Below are 22,924 nucleotides of genomic sequence, written 5' to 3' on the forward strand. Positions count from 1 at the left end.
GAGAAGGCGAACTAGGCAACATCAAAACAAGAAAACTTAAAACAGTCCACAAACACACACAGGACATATACACTCAACTTAATCCACACAGGACTATATTACAGTGGGGAACTACTAGGCCTGACTAAACTACGTACCACAAAACAAAAAAAGCTTTTAAAAACAAAAACTGACCCAGAGAAAGGGTGGGAGTAACTAGATTACTAGATAAACTGACACTTAAAAGGGAAAAAAGTTCCTAAAACTACTAAAAAAAGATTTTAGGGAAAAAACTCACCTCCTCAGCTGGCAAAGGAACGAGATCTAAGGGAGGAAAACGATCTGAGGTAATCAGTTCTTTCTTTGCATCATGGGAACTAGGGTTCTTATTTTTCAACACAATTTCCATAACTGTAGACAGAGCATATATTGAGTCTTGTGTAATATTTAAACCTGTCAATAATGCTTATGTAAAAAATGTCATGCCCTCATCATGGGAATGGATAAAAATACATTTTTGACATCTATGCTAAGAAAAATGATATTCTATTTATAATCAACACCAGCTAAACTCTTCAAATGCCAAGAATCCTTGAGCATGTGTCTTACCATCAAAAAATTATTTTAATTGAAAATCTATAAATTTTACTAGAAGTTCAGTTTTAGAGCCTCTGGCAGCAATTATTGGTCTCTTAAAGGGATTGGCAGTAGACGTATGTACCTTAGGAATCCCAAATAAGGAACGGATCAATGTTTTGTAACTTTCAAATAGTCAGTTAAATCAGAGTCAAATTGAAATTCTAGAATAAGGTCTTCCAACAAAATATGTAATCTGTGGCTTACTATGTTAACTTCGTTCAATGAAACATATGTAAAAAACTCACTATCATGCAAATAACTTAACATACATTAAATAATCCATGATCACAAATCATCCCTTTGTCAAGCTTCATAATTCTTATTGTTTTGTCATTTGAAAGCTCTGACAACAAACTTTGTTCGTCCATGCTTAAGTTGAATTCTTTTAATCTAGAGACATGTTTATACATAGCTCTCAAGTCAGTCTCACAAAGTCTTTCAAAAAGAGCTACTGGGGTAATAAAGGGGGGTTGTACACACTAGATCTTTGTAAATTAGATGTAAAATTAATAGCAGGTTTATTTTCTGGTAACAAATACAAATTGACTTTTTTAGCACAGTTTCAGTTCAAAACTGTTGTCTACAAGGTTAGACTTACGGTGCGGAATGAAGTTAAAACCTTTTAAAAACAGTGCACCGTGTAGTTCTGTTCAACTAATGTTACTGTAGTTATAACCCTTAAGACCTTCAAATTCCATAGTAATGTTCTCAGGAATGTCTCTTACCATCAATAGTAATTCTTCTTCCTCTTTCCCCTCCATTTGCCATTCGACTGGTAACGGTAATCCAGTTGTTGGAACTTTGAAGTCTGCCCAGGACGTTGTGCACATGTTGCTGCTTGATTCTGCAGTCTCACCAATCTCCTCGGAGGTGGTGTAAAATCCTGGCTGTCATGTTCATAAGTGAAATCTTGTTGATTTAAATCCCCTGAAACTGGGGAATTAAAGAAATCATTGGTTCCAGACTGTAAATGTCTGCTGATGTTACCGATTGCTACTGCTGCTCTTTGGTACTCACAGTTTGTTCCTGCAACCATAGCAAGCTCATAAGACCTAGCAGCCCCAGCTTCATCTTTTTTCAGTTCAGTAGTCAAATGATAGGAAATAGCAGGAAAGGAAGTAAAATGAAACAACTGTGTGAGTATTTCTCATATCAATTCATCTTTGAGAACTGCATTGGGTTGCTTTTGTACTCATTCTGTCCCCCGTGTGAGATGAGTGGTAATCCCATTTCCATCTGTTTATAATAGTGTGTACTTTTTTTTTTTTTTTACTGATGTGTTTCTTTCTTTGGAGATGTGATTCCTCAAATTCGATGTGCTCAAGAAATAAGAATGGTAATCGGGAAGAAAGAAGTAATTGGGAACATATTTTCTGGGAGTGTAATGAACTGGCAGACTTTAAAGATTCTCTGCAGACTGCTCTGTCAGAAATACTGGGTGAGCAAATTGGTGTAACTAAGGAAATTATTTTTTTGAGCTATGATACAGAATCGGAATTGCCTAGACATAGTAAGGCCTTGCTGAGTCTAATTATGGTGGCTGCCAAAAAAATCAAGTACTAGAAAATGGAAATTAAAGTGTAAACCAACTTTACTAGAAGTGAATATAGTAACAAAGATAAAACAACTGGAATTGGGATGTTTAGAAAAGGGTAGGAGCAAATTACATAGCAAAAAATGGGAAATATGGGAACAGTACATGCAGAGGAGGAACAAGGTTTAAAAGAATGCAGAATTTGAATGAGCTATGTAATGTCTGACTGACTGGATAGATTATAAGCAATGTATGTTTGCAACTAGGATTATGTCAATGTGGTTTGTGATGTATAACATTTGCAACTAAAATTATGTCAGTATGGTTTGTTTTCATTTATATAAATTTATGATTGCCTATGTCATGCATGATAATTTAAAATAAAGCACTTCCGACATAGTAAATCAAAACTAAGAAAATTTTAAGGTATTACTGGTCAGTGCTAGGAGTCTAAACAAAAAACTCCACTGCCTTGAAGCTCTCTTTACCCTAAAGAATGCTGACGTCTGTGCAGCCACTGAGGCATGGTTTAAAACCGTGGAGAGCACACCAACATTGCAAGGTTATAATGCCTTCCACACATTTAGGTCAACTACTTCACAGGCAGGGATTAAAGGTGAAGGTGTGCTTATTTACATTAAAAATAAATATACCTCAAGGCTGGTCAAAAAAGACAATGCACTTGAGCTGCTGCATGTTCAAATCACCATAGGCAAAATCCAATACCACTTCCTTGCAAGCTATAGGTCCCTCTCTGTGACCCAGGAAACCCATACCATGTATTTAAAGTTAACAGAAACACTAACCATCCAACCCAATACCATATTCACGGGTGACTTTAATTACCCCACTATTAACTGGGAATCCTGTATGACACCAAACGTACATGCACAGAGATTCCTGGACTTTTTAAACACAAACTCCCTGGACTAGATAGTCAGTACATCAACCAGAGGTGCAACCAAACTGGATCTGGTCCTCACTAATATGGGAGAGTGCTGCATACCCCCTAATGTAATGCCTTCCCTGGTAAGTTCAGACCACAAAATGGTCTCCTTTGAAGTAAAAATAAAACCTGGACCCCCAGCTAAACCTGTAATATACAGGAACTATTCTAAGGCTTACGTCCTGCTATTAAGTGAGAACCTGCCAAAATTTCAAGCCCCCATAAACCATGAGAACACCGCTGCCTATGCGGAACTGTTGACAGAAACCCTGTACAAGCATGTTAATAGCTGCATAGAGGCAGCTGTACCCACCAGGAAGAAGTACAGAACTAACTCAAAATACAAGCCACCCTGGTGGAGTCACAAAATCAGTATGCTGTATAACAGGAGGAAGAAAATCATAGCAAACAACAGGAGGTGCAGCACCCAGCATGATAAAAGCACTCTCAAACTAAACAAACAACTCAGAAGACAAAGTCTACCAAAGCTAAATGTGAGGTAAGTTTGGCCTCCCAAAACATTCTTTAGCTATGTCTGCAACCTCAAAGGCACTGCACAACTATGTGCAGAGCTCATTGTAAATGGATCACCTGCAGTATGGCAAACCAACTGGCTGATAAGTTTATCTCCAACTTTACTCCTCTCTCACCCTCAACCTTCAGTCAGGAAATATCATCAAATACAACTCCTCCTACTATCACTAGGGAACAGGTCCTTAATGCTCTCTCTAAACCAAGAACACTGCATCAATTGGCCTAGACAGTATCCCAGGATGCCATCTAAATAGCATGAAACATGACCTATCAGGGGCTCTGGAATTACTATTTAACTGTAGCCTCCAAACAGGCTCTGTGCCTCATGAATGGAGAAAGGCAACAGTTCTCCATCTGCACAAAGGTGGGCCATCTACATACCCTGGAAACTACAGATCCATAAGTCTCACTAGTCTTATATGTAAAGTCATGGAAAGAATTGTCATGGAAATGATCAACAGAGATGTAGTAAACCTCAAAACACTGGAAACAACCCAGTTTGGTTTCATCAAGGGCACATCATGCCTACTCAACCTGGTGGACTTCTTTGAGAAGGTCACCAAAGCAATGGATGAGGGCAGAATCTTTCACACTGCCTACCTTGACCTGGCCAGGGCATTTGACAATATACCCCATTTGGGCATTGTTGACAAACTCAAGAGGTTAGGTACAAACCTGTATGTCACCCGGTAGATATCCAACTGGCTCACAGACAGGACCCAGGAAGTTAGAATTGGGGAGTCCTCCTCTACAAAGAGGCCAGTCACAAGTGGAGTCCCTCAGGGATCAGTCCTTGGATCGCTTCTTTTTGTCATTTACAGGGCATTGTCAAACCCCACTCTGATAGACCTCCTGCATATCCACAAAACAAATAACACTAGAATTAACCATTCTAAAGACTTAAACCTTTCTTGTGATATAAATAGGACCTGCTGGAGAAATAGGTATGTATCCCAGAGACTACCCCGTCTGTGGAACAGGCTCCCCATCCATGTGAAGCAGAGTTCCTTCCTAACCCAATTCAAGTGCAATTTGGATAATTGGATGGGAAACTGGAACTCCATCCCTGGTTTTCCACCTATGTCTCTAATGGACACAGGTAACCTGTAAATGGTTCATCTCCCAGGCCCCACTTATCAAGGATATCAGAAATTGTCAGAGGTTTGGGATGCATGGTTAGTTTTAAAAATTCCCTTGTGGTGGTTAGCCTAGTAAACACCTATGAACCTATAAAGATGTTTCTTGTTTAAAAAAAATAAGGATGGTAGGTCTGGGTGAGCTTCTGTATGCAAGCACAAGAGCACCCCAGCATTAACAGGCATGGCTGTATAAACCACAAGCATGGAAGCTCAAGTTCATGGAAAAAAATAACCATTGATGGAATACTTAGAATGGGAACCCCACTGCAAGGTGCACTCTTGAAGATCAACTGATAAGGGGATTTTTAACATTTGCTATATGCCACCTGTACAGTAGATCTGCATTTAAATTGAGGGTAAAATAAAGACTTGGAGATTAATGTAGACTACTACCTGAATGATTAGACTTCCAGGATGACTGCACATTGTGTAACAGCTTAATTTCAGCTCTCCCAGTGTGAAAACAGAAACTCAGAAGAGAGAGACAGTAAACTCATAAGTTTGTGTAAATTTCAGTAACTGGCTAGTAAGTGCACTGCCTGGATGCCAGCAAAAAAGAAATTCGGAGAACCTGAAAGAAAATCACAAAAGGTGAGGAAAAACAGTGACTGGGAACAATTCTGCAGCTGTTCATTAAAAAGCAGTGCAAGCTCCAGCTTTGGTGCAAGACATGACTTCCAGTAACCTAGAGGAAAAAATAAGTCAGATTGTACTCAGAGCTGATTAAAATAAATGAAACACTGATGGAGTACATCAACTCAAATAACAAAAGGCTGGAAAATGGAAGAAGCTCTAAACATATTCAGATGAGGTAATAAACCTGCAAAAATCAGAGGTCAGAATGATGGAAAGGGCGGGCTGAATATGAGACTGCTCAAGAAGAGATGTTTCAAAAAATAATAGAATTGGAGGACAGAGCACATTGGGAAAACCTAAGATGTTCTGCTGTACCAGAGAAGCTGGAACAGACCGTATTAATTTTATGAAAGCACATACAAGCAACTGGATTGGTATTCCACAGCAGGAGTTAATTGAAAGGGCACATTATGTGTATGCTACAAACCTGGCCATGAGGAAGCAACTTAGACCTTTAATAGTAAAGATGCAATTCTACCAGCAGAAGGAATTGATTCTGATAAAACTGTGTCAGGAGGACAAAGTACTAAAAGTGGGAGGCAGTAGAGTGTTTATGGAAAATGCTTACTCACTATACACCAGGCAGAAGAGGAGTACATTTATTCCATTAATCAGGGAATATCAAGAAGCAGACATGAGATTTAAATTGCTGTAACCAGCTGTCGTCAGAATATTCTCCTGGAGGGCAAAATCATTTTTGATGCAGAGCATGCTAATGAGGAAATACAAAAGTTTGCCCAACAAAAAGTGAACTGTGGAACAGAAGGAGATTCTCTTTCTTGTCCTTTTGATAGTAAAGACCACAAAGGGACTATGCCAGTGAAATCTTTTTCCAGTGTTTCAATGGAAATGCTTGAGAGACAGAAAAAGAAGTGCAAGAGTGGACTAAAAGAACTGAGTGTACATTGGAAAACAAGCAGAGACTGGATTTGGGAGATGAGGATAAACACGAATAAAAATAGCAACTCAGAAATTGACAAATGTGGGATTACAAAGCATTAATTATGTTTGTGAAACGTGGCAGAACAAGAAAACCTGGAAATATTGGACTTTTCTGACTTTGTTAAACTTGTAGGGGACTCTAAAGCATATGCCCTACCTTATTTCATTAATGTTTGGAGAAGCACTTAGGAGAGGGGAAGAAGGAAAGAGTTAAGAATAAAATTTTGTTTTACTTACAGTTAACAATAATATCTTAATAGTGCATGAGATAATCTGCATACTATAAAGTAAAGTTTTCTCAGTTACTTTCAAGTGTAATGAGGATACTAAAGTAAACAGGTGCCCTTGTTTTTCTTTCTTCTTTTATTTTCTCCTTGTTCAAAAAAAAAGAAAAAGTCTGCTCAAAAGAGTATGTTGCAAGCAAAATGCATGTTCTTTTTCTCATTCTTGCATAGGGGAATTACTGGATTAAGGTTCTTGGCTTGATCTAGTAACAAGTTTTAAGAGAAAGCAAATAAACACATTGACTATAATAAATCTTTCCTCTAGCAAATAAATAAATGCATGTAAAGGCAGCTCTGTATTAGTTCTCATGTCTCCATGGTGACAGTCTGATAAAGAGCAATAAACAGAATACATCTTTCTTTCAATGGCTAGGGGATAATGTTTACTGACGGCATGCAAGTGTTTTCCCATTCTGGGAGAGCAGTAAAGATAAGACAAAACCAGACAGCACTTAGTAGAAGCACAGGCTGTACCATGCATCTTAGCATGGATAACATTCCTTTGCAACTAAAATTTTGTCAATTTGGTTTATTTTCATTCATATAAAGGCAGGATTTCCTATTCATACATGATAATTTAATAAAGATGTTTCTTGGTTAAAGAAATGCCTAAATGATTAGAAAGGTATTTGCGCTTACTCACTGGATCCTGTTTGGCGTACTAGTTGCCCTGTCCGATCTTGATCCACCTTTACAAATCTGTGATGAGGCCCATTATTGAAAGCAGTTTGTCTTTCTGTACCTACCTATTTAACACGTTGTCCAATTTAGAAGGTGGTAGCTCTCAAAAAATGTGAGCTGGAAGTTAAGTTACAAAAACTGCCTTAGAACACCCTCACTGTATTTATTATCTTACAGGGTATTTATGGAAGAATGTCTGTTTTGTTGTAAATGCCCTGTCCAACCCAGTGGTATCTGAATCACCTTTTCTTACCTATAGGAGATGTGTCTAATGCAGAGATGTATATTGTAACACTGAGTACAGATGATAGCATCAATAAAAAGAGAGAGAGATTTGTAGCAAAGTGTCTACCAAGGCTCTGGAATAAAAGTTTCTGATTTCTTTGTGCTGAGGTAGTACTCTCATCAAGTTCAAAAAGCACCAGGCAGGTTACTTGTGTGATAAAATAAAAACTGGGTGAGACAGGTCTGTGGTTGCAACTGTGCAGTTAATCATCGCACATCACTAATGAGTAGCTGAGTGAGGTCAAACATTATACTTCAGCAAATGCATTATTTATAGGCAGGAAGAAGATTAGTAATGGCAGCTCACTTTTAGTTCAGCACACAGTGATATAGCTCCAACACTACCTTTATCAGACTCTAAAGACTCTGTTTACTGTGTGTGGAGGTGCATCAAGCCAATCACCAAGTTTTCTGTTCACTGCTCTTTTTACAGCCATAACAGATATGCAGTGCTCTCTACCTATAACCAAATCTCCTTTGTCTGCCCCACCGGTAGAACTGTATATGACTTTCCAGACTAGTCTTAACTTTCACCCAGGCAGTGCTGTAGACTTGCACACATAAAATGACACTACCTAGATAAACAGTAATTTCATAATGTACTAATAAAATAAATGCCCTAGATGAAAGAAAATCAAATTCAAAAGTGAGCTGCCATGCTACTTATTAGAGTGCATCTTAGTTCCATCTCTCTCTCACAAAATAATAGCATATTCATGTGTGGTGTAAGTACTAACAATAGTTTTTCAGAATAACCAGCAGTGTCAGAGCCTACCCAGTTTATTAGATGTCCCTGTAGGGAACAGACATTCTAATCAGCAGTGACAGTTTATTTACTCTGTGGTACCTTGTAGAATACTATATATGTCTGTGGAGAGTGTTAGCAGCACATCACTGCCCACAGCAATGATCCATGTATTTGTAATGGTGACTGGAATGTATTTTTCAATACTTTGATGCCCCTGGTAGGAGGCCAGATAACATTCACTGTAAATATCTGAAAGATGCACAGAAAGTGGTTATTTTTCGAATGGGGGAAGTTCATGCATGATAGAAAAGTTCAATTATCATAAGTATTGTTTTAAAGGAAGGTACAGTACATATGTGAGAAACAAGTTAAATACATTACAGTTGCCATTATTTCTTTCACTTGATCTTATTCAAACATCAGTGGTATACAATCAGAAAGTGGTTATTTTTTGGATGGAGTTGAGAGGTGAGCTGTTTGTGAAGGCAAGGGACATTTGGGTTAATTAATCACAGTTGAAGGATCATTGTTATGCTGCCAGTCGTCTCAGGCACATGTACAGCAAGTAGAAATACATTACTATGGGCTTTGTCTTTCATTTAATCAAAGCCAAACATCAGATGATCGTATAAGTCAGAAAGTGACTATCTTTATTGATTGGGGATGCAGACTGTGCATGAAGGAAATGGACATTAGAGTTACATCATCACAGGCTGTCATCAGGTTTGGCTCATCAGTGTGTGAGACTAAAATAGATGGGTAGTTACAAGACATGCAGTTCGGGCAACCATTAAGTAGCCTAGCCCAAATTCACTTTTGTCCCAAAACACACTCTGGTTAAGTGACTTCCTCAGGGTCATACAGCAGGCAAATGAAGGCTGAGGAAATCAAACCTTCTACCACAGGAAGCAGCTTGGTTATAGCTCATAGCTTAGTCCTGTGATCCAACTGCCAGCAGCAAAGTTGAAATACTGTATTTTGGTTATTATTTCTTTCACTTGCTCATAGTTAAATATTAGATATATACTCAAACAGGAGGTTGCTTACCTTAGGACTGGGAAGGTAGGCTGTGTGGAAAGGCAAGGAGATGTTACTTTTATATGATCACAGTTAAAATATTATTGACATGCCTTGTCAGGGGGGGTCAGTACACAGGTAACAAGTTAATATGTATTACAGTGACTTTCTTTATTTCATTAGATTGCAGTCAGACATTAGAGGTGTATTTCATAGCAACCCTACTACAGATGTCTTTAGATTTAGTTCACAACAAACATGGTTTCCATTTTTTCTTACTTGCAGGTGAATATGAACTCATAAGTATATTGTGTCTATATAAGGTCAATAGTAAAAACCACTATTTCAGTATGTGTCAAGCTTCTGATATAGTCATACATTTATATATGTGCATAAAATAGTATTAGAAACTATGAAGAAGCATGCAGAAATTCACTGTGAAGCAGTTTTATTACCTGCACACCCAAAAGCACACTCAGTGCAGTTCATAAGCAAATATTCAGATATACTGCAAAATTATTACTCGAAAATGTCAAACATGTTTCAAAGATATAAGCTTGTAATTGTAGTCATCATCAGTAGACCTACAAAACCATTGTGATATGTCAGGATGACAAGTTGCATTAGACTCTGTTTCAACAGAGGTGGGTGCTCCATTTCCCTTCAGGGTTGGGAATGCAATACAAGTCCCAAATAGATCACTTTTGAATTATCAATACACCAGACGTAAGAATAATATCTATGCATATATTACAGTGTGTGTTTGTCAACAAAAAGAACACCAGAACACAACTCAGAAAAGAACATTACACAGACTGGTTTCAACTTCTTGGCCTCATCATTGCAGCATGAAAAAAATACAAATTATTTAAACACAATACCTAATTAGTCATTTGGCCAGCTCAAGTGAATATCAAGATACGTGATAGACATGTAACCTAAACAGAAATGTGGTTTAAGAAATCCCAAAACGTTTTATGAAAAAGGGATATCAAAATGAGGTCCAGATGGAGAGATGATAAAATCAGAAAGAAAAGGAGAGTAGTAATGCTGGAACTGAATTTATCCTGAAGTCTTGGTAAGTACTTTCACATGGTGAACCCTGTTTTCACAAAATCTCACAACGACACTGATATATAGACTGTATTTTATACGGCATATATCATGGACAGAGGTAGTTTAAAAATAGAAAAGACAGCTGGGTACACAAGTCCCAGGAGTAAAAAGTGCCCAATCCTGGTATGCACATTGATGCGAGGACCAGAAAAAAATGACAGTGCAGAATCTTCCAAGACACAGAAACATTCCTACAATGGGGTAAAAGAGCCATATAGATGACAGAGTGAACTGTTGAAGATAAGGATGCAATTATGAATTGTTACTGTTATGCAAGAATCCCAGAATTTCCAAATAGAAGATATTCAAAATGTTTGAGAGAGAAATAAGAGGAATGAAAAATACACAAGAACACTGTCAAAAGCTTCAAGTGCAAATTTGCGTTCATTAATACAACATCCATGAAAAACATTACATAGGCAAATAAACTTTGAGCCACTTGGAAAAAGAAGTGACAGAGGAAGTGCAAAAAATATAAAGAACAAAACCCAGAGATTTTTGATAGGTGTAAAAAAGAAACACGGACATGGGAAAGAATGAGATCTGATGTGGTGCAATATTTTTGCAAAGGAGAAAGCCAAACTAGTCAATACAAAAAGCAGCTTCAAAGATACTTGAAGAGAAATATAGCAAAGGCACCCAGGTATGGAAAATTTCACTATACAAAAAATAAGATCATAAAGGGAGAATATAGAACAGAAGATCAGTAAAGTAGAAGTTGAACAAATAGAAGATGAACTTAGGGAATACCTGCAAAATAAAGGATTTAATGTAGAAAGTCTAGCACAGGTTATGTCACAGCATGATGAAACATGGAGTCCCCAAAGTAAAGAAAAACATTTGGAGCAGGAGACATCTGAAGAAGACATATGGGCATGGGAAAGAAAAACAGATTTAATATGGTGCAATATTTATGCAAAGGAAAAGGCAAAACTAATCAATACAAAAAAAAGCAACACCAAAGATATCTGAAGAGAAATACAAAGGCATCCAGGTGCGAAGAATTTCACAAAACAAAAAAGGGAAAGTAAAAAAGAGGATTAGTAATGGATAAGTTAAAGAAATAGAAACTGAACTTATGAATTACCTGCGAAATACAGGATTTAGCGTAGAAACTCTGGTAAAATCCACAGCATGATGGAACAGTGAGTTCCCGAATTAAGGAGAAACCAGTGGAATGGAAAGCATCTAATCATGTGCCTCATGAAGATACTCTGGAGCCTTAAGTAGGAAACCAGTACAAAAGTTCATTTGAAGTTGTACTGCAAAGCCAAAGTCAATGTTTTGGAGTGATAGGTCAGTAAGTTCCCATATGAAAGAGCAACAGATGATGCAGGATGCAGCTGAAGAGAATATATCACAGAAAAATGTTCTGGAACTTTCTGTACAATGCCCGCAGGAAACAGCAAAGAATGTGCCCACAGTTGAGAAGAAAATGATCTAAGGGAAGAGTTGCCTGATTCAATAGATATGGATAGACCTATTAAGATCAATTAAAGAAATAGATTACAGAAAGTAAGTAAGACCCAAAATGTTTGAAGTTTGATAAAACAGATGAACACAGTAATCAAGACTATTAACAGAAATTAATGTGATATAACAGAAGTAAATAGGATATATTACTGTGTAGCTAAATTAATAATAGATAACATTTTACCACAAAAATGCAGAGTAATAAGGGAAAGGAGAAGAGGAAATTAAATGCCACCATGGAATCATCGACTAGAGAAAACTATAAAGCGTAAGACAAGAAGTGTCACTTTTAGAAGAGTATAGAAGAGGGAACAGATCAATAAAAATGCTTAGAAAGGTATAAGTAATGAAAGCAACGTGCAGTATTAGAACAGACCGGGATCTATCATACACTATTGCAAATAGTAAACTAAAGATATCGGCACAGGTAGAAAAATTTGGAAGCTATGCAGATGAATATAAAGGAAACATGTAAAGTAAGCAATTCACTGATGACCCAAAAAACTTTTATAGAGAATTGGGAAATAAAACAAAAAGAATAGAAATACCACCAAAAAAAAAGAAGAAATGGACACATTTTGGAGAAATATTTATGAAGACCCTGTGGAACATAAAGATGCTGAATGGATAGATGTAAAAGAAATAGTAAGAAGTTCAAATGTACAGGATATGAAATAGGATAAAGTAGCAGCTAGAGAAACTAAAACAAAATTAAGAAAAGCTCCTAAATGGAAAACGTCAGGCCCAGATGTAGTACCTAACTTCTGGCTAAAAGTGTTAACATCCTTACATGAAGATGTAGGCTTGAGTAAGAACTAAAAATATAAATACAATGCACCAAGGTAACACACAATAACGTTTAATAAAAACAAAAAGTAAAAGACAGAGGTGAGCGCTTTCGCAACAATAGTTGCTTCATCAGACAAAGATCAAGTGAATAGCACTGCTTAAATAGGTAAAAAAAACAATCATCTCATCAATTAATGATGTCATACACCAAAAGTTATTTAAAGAGACAGTTACAACATGAGCATAGTAATGGTATGAATAAGATATAAAATGCTGAATAAATACTGCATAAAATACATTTGCATATGCATAAAATGTAATATAATAAAGGTAACAATAAAAATAAAAATGAACAATAAAAACTGTCAATGTTTAAGGCGTCTAGCTTTCAAGAATGGAATCAAAGAGTTGGTACCATTGAGGCCTGGATATCTTTCTGCATTAAGTTTCAGTATCCATTTCTGTTCATGGCTCTCTGTAACTTTTTCTATATCTCCACCTCTCAGATTTCTATATATGTGTTGCAAGACAAAGAATTTGAAGGAATGAGAAGCGTCTGTGCACATAACATGATTAGCAAGTGCATTTGTTTGCTTATTATTCCTAATGTCTCGAATATGTTCTAAAATTCTGTCTTTAAAAGCCTTTTAGTTTTGCCAATGTAGAAGGCAGGACATTGCTGGCAAAAACAAAAGTAAATGACATCAGTAGTCTTGCAATCTGAATAAGTGTTGGAATGTAGTTTAAAATGTCTGGTTGGATGAATATATATGTTTTTACTGTAGACAGAATTTTAGAACATATTCGTGACATTAGGAATAATAAGCAAACAAATGCACTTGCTAATCATGTTATGTGCACAGACGCTTCTCATTCCTTCAAATTCTTTGTCTTGCAACACATATATAGAAATCTGAGAGGTGGACATATAGAAAAAGTTACAGAGAGCCATGAACAGAAATGGATACTGAAACTTAATGCAGAAAGATACCCAGGCCTCATTGGTACCACCTCATTGATTCCATTCTTGAAAGCTAGACGCCTTAAACATTGACAGTTTTTATTGTTCATTTTTATTTTTATTGTTACCTTTATTATATTACATTTTATGCATATGCAAATGTATTTAATGCAGTATTTATTCAGCATTTTATATCTTATTCATGCCATTACTATGTTCATGTTATAACTGTCTCTTTAAATAGCTTTTGGTGTATGACATCATTAATTGATGAGATAATTGTTTTTTTACCTATTTAAGCAGTGCTATTCACTTGATCTTTGTCTGATGAAGCAACTATTGTTGCAAAAGCGCTCACCTCTGTCTTTTACTTTTTGTTTTTATTAAACATTATTGTGTGTTACCTTGGTGCATTGTGTTTATATTTTTACTTATTTTTTTGCACCTTGGTTTTACCCGCAGCCGTTTCTTTTTTGTTTCTATTTTGTTTTTATTCGGCTAAAGGGCACACGCATTTATGGAGGATTCCTCTACTGAAGTGACTATGGATGGATATCACCATCATCTTTTACGAATCCTGGATATTCCAGTAAACCCACTTTTGAATATGGACTTATGTGATGGTTTCAATGATACTTCAACTACTCAACGCAGAGCTGAGTTTCTTGAGCAATGTAAAAATTTGGAAAACTTAATGTATAAATACAAGAGGCTACAATGGCAGCGCCTACACTTACACGCTTCACTGGAAGCCAAGATTATCCCTCGTGGTCTCAGAATACTCAACATGCCTACTTATGGAGAAACCTATCCTGTCTTACTATGTAAATGGCAAGAGCTTAACTTACAGTTTAGCTCCAAATACATGGAACTTTTATTGGAATTTTTTTCACCAATTGAACTTGAGCTGAAAGCAGAAATCATTGCTTTAGAGTCCAATATTACTGAGAGTTTCTCACCAGATATTACCATCAATAAGATGAGCCAGTTGCAAGATAGTATAATCGCTTATGAAAAAAAGCTGCAAACAATTAAACTATCTAAATTAAACAGAGATAAACGTGACTTTGCTAATAATAACGTTTTCTCATGGCCCAGAGAAAACATGCATAGAACAACTCAAGGGAACCTTATGCCAAATAGCGCTCACAGTATCGCTTTAAATGTGCGCACAACTAGATCTGCTACTTCTGGTACTATTTCCGGTTCCTCTACTGATCTGGCAGCTACAGCGAGAGTACTTTCAAACGCTGCATGCATTGATAGCGTTCAACAGAATGTAACTATTGTATCAAATGATAGCAAGATCTCTAACAACGTTAAAGAAAAAACAGGAAATAAAACAAAGAATATACCTCTACCGACACCATCGCACATTTCTAATAACTCTGCAACTGTGGATTCTAATCTAAAGGAGAGCAGAAATGACGCAAGCGTTTTTTTAGACACCACCAAGAAGGGCGACTTCACTCTAAAGGCAGCACTTCCTTTCAGAACTCGAACGAAGAGTCTTCCGCACAATGGACACATATCCAGGACCAACCAGATGGAAGGAACAGTTCAACTACACAAGAGGAGACGCATATAACTACAGGTCTGGTTATTAATATCTCCTCTTTTGAACTTAATCCTGAACAACTTAATGTACTAAATAAAGGGTTATCATTTGTACCTGCGAGGAAGGCAGATATAACTGAAATGTTGAAAGATCTAAGGCTACTAGGGAGAAATTTATCTTTGAAATGTATGTTTCCAGTAAATACAGACAATGTGCAAAATATTTACAAACAACCTAGTACATTTATACCAATTACTCCACCTGGGGTTCAAAGATTTATTGATATATGTGAAACTACATTCAGAGAAATAAGTGTATCTGATAGCAATGATTACTCTTTTTGTAATTTGACTTCAGAAGAGCAGAGAGCTCTGAAAGAATTAAGGAATTTACACACTCTGGTTATTAAACAAGCAGATAAGGGTGGTGGTATAGTTCTCTTAGATAAAGAACTATACGTACAACAAATGGAAAAACTTTTATTAAACACTGATACATACCAGTGCATTTTTAAACCTGCTGTAAATGCAATTATTGGTAAAGTTTCGTTTTTCCTTTTTGATCTACTTATTACTGGTTTAATTGATGAACCACTTTTTAAATATTTTAATATTACTCAACCTGTTGTCCCTAGTATTTATGGTCTACCTAAGGTCCATAAAGATCTTTACTCACCACCAATGCGGCCCATAGTCTCAGGGGCTGGCTGGTGCACTGAACCCCTTTCTATATGTGTTGAAGGCAGCCTACATGGCCTTTTAGAAAATTGTCATACTATACTAAGGGATACCAAGATGTTCTAAACACGGTTACATAACAGAATGGATAGTATTGATACGGATTTAGATTTTGTCTTGGTTACCATGGATATAGAATCACTATTCACCAGCATACCCAATACATGGGGTATTGAAATGACAAGAGAGTTTCTGACAGTTAACAAGTGTTTTAATAATACCAAAATTCAATTGATTTGCAGTTTACTAGAAATTATCTTGGAAAATAACATTGTTACGTTCCAAGAACAGTTTTATTTACAGAAGGTTGGCGTAGCCATGGGGACTCCCTGTGCCAACAGCTACACCAACCTTGCCTTGGTTTGCTGGGAAGAAGTTAACATTCTGTCTGACAAGAATCCTTTCTTAGGACAAGTACTATGGTATGTACGTTTTGTAGACGATGTCCTCATGTTATGGAAAGGTAATGGTTCAGACTTTACCTCATTTTTACAATACCTACACACCACCACTGATTTTTTGAGATTTTCCTCACCAGATCTCTGCCACTGACATCAACTTTCTTGATGTACACATTACTAGGTCTAGTTTAAATCAGTTAAATAGTGCTATTTATTTTAAACCGACCAGAAAGAATACACTTTTACATAAATCCAGCATACACCCTAGACATACACCTAGGGAATGTACTTAAAGGCCAAGTCTTTAGGACCTTAAGACTACACGATAAAGATGAGGATGCAGAGATTGCACTTAACAGTTTAAAATCTGATTTTCTGGAAAGGGGTTACCATGATACTGACATTGATAAGACTATTTCCAATGCTTGGCAAATGAGACATACCAGATGTAGACCATACTTTCAATCTACTAGGAATGATTCTGCTGATAACAATGTCGTTCGGACTAGTAATGATTTTAGAGTTGTGTTCCAATTTGCTAGTAACATTAACCAATACACTGATGTTATTAGGAGACATTGGCATCTGTTACAAGAGGTCCCTAACCTTAATGCCACAATTGCCAGTACTCCACGCTTTAGCTTTAGGAACAATAGGTCACTTAAACAGTATCTTTGCAACAGTGAACCACGCAACACTACATGCATTTCCACCCGTCACGGCACTTTTCCATGTAGATCATGTAGTGCATGCCCATATATCTACAGTAAAAACATATATATTCATCCAACCAGACATTTTAAACTACATTCCAACACTTATTCAGATTGCAAGACTACTGATGTCATTTACTTTTGTTTTTTCCAGCAATGCCCTGCCTTCTACGTTGGCAAAACTAATAGGCTTTTTAAAGACAGAATTTTAGAACATATTCGTGACATTAGGAATAATAAGCAAACAAATGCACTTGCTAATCATGTTATGTGCACAGATGCTTCTCATTCCTTCAAATTCTTTGTCTTGCAACACATATATAGAAATCTGAGAGGTGGACATATAGAAAATGTTAGAGAGCCATGAACAGAAATGGATACTGAAACTTAATGCAGAAAGATACCCAGGCCTCAATGGTACCACCTCTTTGATTCCATTCTTGAAAGCTAGACGCCTTAAACATTGACAGTTTTTATTGTTCATTTTTATTTTTATTGTTACCTTTATTATTATATTACATTTTATGCATATGCAAATGTATTTTATGCAGTATTTATTCAGCATTTTATATCTTATTCATACCATTACTATGCTCATGTTGTAACTGTCTCTTTAAATAACTTTTGGTGTATGACATCATTAATTGATGAGATAATTGTTTTTTTACCTATTTAAGCAATGCTATTCACTTGATCTTTGTCTGATGAAGCAACTATTGTTGCGAAAGCGCTCACCTCTGTCTTTTACTTTTTGTTTTTATTAAACGTTATTGTGTGTTACCTTGGTGCATTGTGTTTATATTTTTACTTATTTTTTTGCACCATGGATTTACCCGCAGCCATTTCTTTTTTGTTTCTATTGAGTAAGAACTGCTTGTATGCACATCCTGAATAGTCACCAACCCAACAACAGGAAAAACAATATTCCTCCTTAAGAGTGAACCTGTAAGTCATCTTAAAAATATATATGGAGCAATAACTTGCCTTCCGACGATGTACAGACTATATACTGGAATTGATGCCAAAAGAGTTTATATTCATTTAGAAGAACATTCAATCATGACAATAGAACAAAAGGTAACAAAAGAAACTCGTGTGGAACAAAGGAAGAAGAATCTAAGTATGGCATGGATAGTTTACAAAAAAAGCATTTGACAGCATCCCACATTATGGATAAAGTAGTGCTTACAGATGTACAAGAGACTTGATCAATTACATTACAGTGACTATGAAACAGTGGCAAACCACTCTGCAATTAAGTCATTACAAAGGGCAAATTATTATCCCAAATGGGAAAAAAAGTCAAAGTGGGATATTCCAGGATGCTTCTTTGTCACCGCTGATGTTTTGTCTTGCCCTTAACCCATTAAGCTGTTGACTTAATACATTAGGTCTTGGTTACAATCTGGCACCCAGAAAATAACTTGCTTAAAGACTTCTCATCTATGACTTAAAATTGTATAGTTCATAAAATGGGGAGTTGAAAGTACAACTGCAAGTGGTTAAAACTTTCTCAAATGATATAAGAATGGCATTTGGTCTTGATAAATGTGCAAAAGCAACATTTAAAGCAGGAGATTTGCAGTACCAAGAGACTATCAGTCTAGGATAGGAATGTGATGTAAAGGAACTTGAACAGGAAGGAGTGTATAAATATTTGGAAATTGATGAAGGATCAGCAATTAAACATGAACAAATGGAAATAAAACTCAGTAATACTTCAGAAGACCAAAACTGATACTGAAAGCCCTGACATCTAGGAATAAAGTTCAAGCTGAAAATCAATTTGCTATTCTTGTTTTAACTTACAGTTTTGGCGTGATTGACTGGCCCCAAAAGGTACTGGATTATATGACAGAAAAATGGGAAAAATGCTTCACATTTATCAAATGATATATAAAAATCAGCATGTGCCAAAATGATATATCCATAGCTCTGAATGGGGGTGTAGGCCTCCTTGAAATTGATTTATATGTATGGCTCTATGATCATGGGAGTACATACATATCTGCTGATCTCGTCAGATCCAAAGATAGTGAAAATTTTACAACATGAGGAGAGGAAGTCTAAGATGATCTTTCTGCTTAGTTTAGCAGAAGAGTTCAGGTGGAAAGTGGAATGGAAATCAAACCAGAAGTAGACAAAAATCAGACAGCAACTGAATATGCCAAAAAACAAAAGAAAGAATATAAGGAGAAGGATCAGATGAGAAGAAAAGAAATGTGGAAAAGCCATAAATATAGTGGAAAGTATTGACATCTCCTGTCATGTTGAGCAGGATGTGATGCAAGAATGGTTAAGGAGAGGTGAGTTTATATGAAAGGATAAAAGGTTAATAATGACAGCACAGAATAGTGGACTACATATACATTGGTTTGCAAAGTCCATTGAACATGTGGGAGAAATAAGCAAATGTAGGTTGTACAAAGAAGAATTTGAAACAGTCACACACCTTGTTGCTGGGTGTTATTTTCGTATAGCAGAGGGCATGTACACTGAAAGGCATAATAAATAATGTCGCAAATATTACATTGGGGATTGTGCAAACACTACAATATAGAAATAGCTTTGGAAGCATAAACCACAAAGCATTATAGAGAATGATGAAGTGTACATCACGTAGGATCACCCATTACCAACAGTTCAATAAAATATATGCAAGAAAACCAGATATAGTAGTCCATGAAACAAGACAAAAAGTAACACTGATCATTGAAATTGCTACACCAAGCAATTACAGTGTCTTGCATACAGAGAGACAAAAAGTCATAAAATACAAAGATTTGCAGACAGAAATGAGAACAATGTGGAAGAAGGATAGCCAGACATTTCCAACAGTAGTAGGAGCATTCACTGTCATATATAGATATGTTACCATTACACGTAATCCTGTATGAATTACAGGAGGAGTCATTTCTGAGCAACTTGTGGGTGCTACAAAGAGCACTTTTTGCTAACGTTAAAGATTGAAGTAGTACTAATTTCACGATATTTAATCGTACCCTAACTTATGAATGGGGTCCACTTCTGCCATGGTATTAAAAACACAAAAGACTAGGAGAAATTCAACCAAGAGAAGCCATTAGAATATATCAGGATGATAGGTTGCATTAGACTTGGTTTCAATAGAGGTGGGTGCATCATTTCTCTTCAGGGTAGAGAATGCAGTTTGTTTGTGTCTTTCGGCTTTTCCCGGTTAGGGTCGCCACAGCAGAACTCTGGTCCACTAATGATTGGCAGTAGATTTTTATGTGCTGGTTTGCTGGTCCTAACGCACAACCTTCAATGAAGGAATGCCCATTCACACATGTCGCCACACAGAAGACGCTCTAACTGAGAATCGAACAGGCAACGTCTAACTGTGAGGCGACAACGCTACTGCAGCACCACCACCGCAGTCCAAGTCCTAAATAGATGAGTGTGAAAGTGTCTTTAAACCAGAAGTCAGAATAATGTCTATGTATATGTTAATATACATATTTGTTTATCAACAAAAATCACATAAGTACTCTGAATCATAAATCACCTTTGTTCATGAACACAGCTATGAAAAGAACATTACACAATCAGGTTTCAGCCTCTTGTCCTTGCAGCACAAAAAATACAAAGCATTTAAACACAATACATACTTAGTCACTTGACCTTCTCAGCAAGTAAACATCAAGATACTTGATAGACATATAACTTAAACAAACATGTATGGCTTAAGAAATCCCAAAACGTTTTGTTAAAAGGGGATATTCAAATGGTTTCCCTGTTAGCCTGTTAGTTATGCAGATCATTTTACAACTAAACATGGCAGCCAGCCTTTGGGTCTGAAAGCTACCGTTATTGAAAATGTACCTCATTATGGCAGGAACTTGAAGGAGTGATCCTGTTTCAAGGAGTGTCTTTTCATTTTAAAATAACACTGCATTTATTTTGAACAAAAATTTGAGTGTGATTGGAAACAGCTTCTTGTTTAATTATTTTGTTTTCTTAGATGGTTTAATTACTGTTTGATGAAATAATTGGTTTTATCTTTCTGTTTATTTTTTCTGTATTTAGTTTGATTTTTGTCTTCTTGTAGGACTTTTTTGCTGAGGTACCAGATATCAGTCATGTAATAATCACCTAGGAAGTCAACAAGAGAAACCTGCCAATATTCACACAAATGTCAGATATTCATTTACATCATTAAACCTTCTTAAACAGTATTTGATAACTGCAGCTGTTTACTCGTGCCTGTCTTTTGGTTGGTTAGAGATCGGGTCATATAATTATGGTTTTGAAGCTGTATGCCTGTGTGGCTACTGCTCTGAAGCAAATTAGGCATATTGCATGATGTTCATTGGAGCAATAACCCAGGACTGGGTGGTGGGTAATGCTGGATTTACCCAAGTGATCAAACAAAGTCAACCATGGGTGAATCCAGCATTATCCACACTCAGGAGTAGGTTATTGCTATTATACAATGACATTATTTAAGAAAGAAATTGCTTACCTTTCTTAAGTAATGTCTTTTTATAACAGCACTGCAGTGTTTCACTATATTTTTCTGCCTCTTCTGATTTACTGTGTATGCATGTGGGACTTACATTCCTATGCTTGCCCAGTACATCAGTGCTATTCAAGAGATTTTTTTTTTTTACTGCTACTGTTAGTGCAAGAAACCTAGACAAAGCCCAACACAAAGGCGGCTAGGATGGAGAGACAGAGGTCCAAAAACAGGGACAGATTGTATTGGTCTTTTAAACTTAAGTTACACGAACAAGAGATTTTTGTGTTAGCGTACATTTTCTGAAGGATATAAAGTCCAGACCTCAGCTATCTGCGGTTATTTAATGATTTCCTTCCCCAGTGGCTTGCCAGAAAAAAACATTTTTTAATGAGGAAAAGACCAAAACTATGAGGCAAAAATCTGGATATTCTGCAGTGATCCAGACAGTTGAGAGGTACAATTGTCTGCCGGGATTTAAGGAGGGACAAAGCAGAAATACGAGGAGAATCGAGTACATTTCTGTTTCCTTGCTTTTGCAAAACATCCCTGATTTTTCTTGTATTTTGCTGTGGCCTCTGAGCATATTCCAGTAGAAAACTCTGGCCTTCAATGGTACTTGAGCGGCCTGACTTTATTTTATTGGTATATGCTCAATTTACAACAAGCACACTTACTGCGTTGTCCAATCAGTGTGCACGTTTTTGAATGGCAATGAGACATTTTTGTATAATTGATTTTATTTATTTTTATTTTGAATTTAACCGAGATATGGCACTGATCCCACTGGACTTATTTCAATCTCAGCCTGGGGTAAACACAACAGATACATGATATTATATACAGAATGAATGAGTGAATGACAGACAGATTGTAGTATTTATATAGATTATATACAATATCAATATCAGAGTTGGAACCGACAAAACATAATATTTGCAAGTATTATATAGAAAGTGGATATCAAAGTTGGCACTCTGAAAAAAAAATCACAAAGAAAAGAAAAGTTAGAGCAAGGATTGCAGAGGAAAGACTGGTAGGAGGACCTTAAGTTAGATGACCAGAGGGATATCAGTTACAATATGTAAAATATGTTCATATGTGCTTAGTCTGCTCCAGTGCCTGAGCTGCTGTTTGTACACTTGTCATCTGAGTTATGGTCAGGGCAACATCCTTCTGTGACACCAATGTTAGACTATGATCAAAACAAATTTAATGGAACGTTTATTGTCCCTCTGAGCCCAGTTTCACACATCTTTTAGTGTTTGTGAGAAAGTTCAACTATACATTTTACTGGGTACAATCCTGATCTTTTGCTTTACTGGAATTATTTAA

The 22,924-nt window shown here is 36.5% G+C and overlaps 1 protein-coding gene across 1 annotated transcript in view; it reads left to right on the forward strand.

Moving 5' to 3' along the window:
- DPP8 (dipeptidyl peptidase 8) overlaps positions 1-22,924 on the forward strand; it is a 1,004,126-nt gene that overhangs the window by 950,117 nt on the left and 31,085 nt on the right. The window lies entirely within an intron of this gene.

The sequence above is a fragment of the Protopterus annectens genome, chromosome 7.part0 (genome assembly GCF_019279795.1).
Source record: "Protopterus annectens isolate FY-2018-M chromosome 7.part0, PAN1.0, whole genome shotgun sequence".
NCBI lineage: Eukaryota > Metazoa > Chordata > Ceratodontiformes > Protopteridae > Protopterus > Protopterus annectens.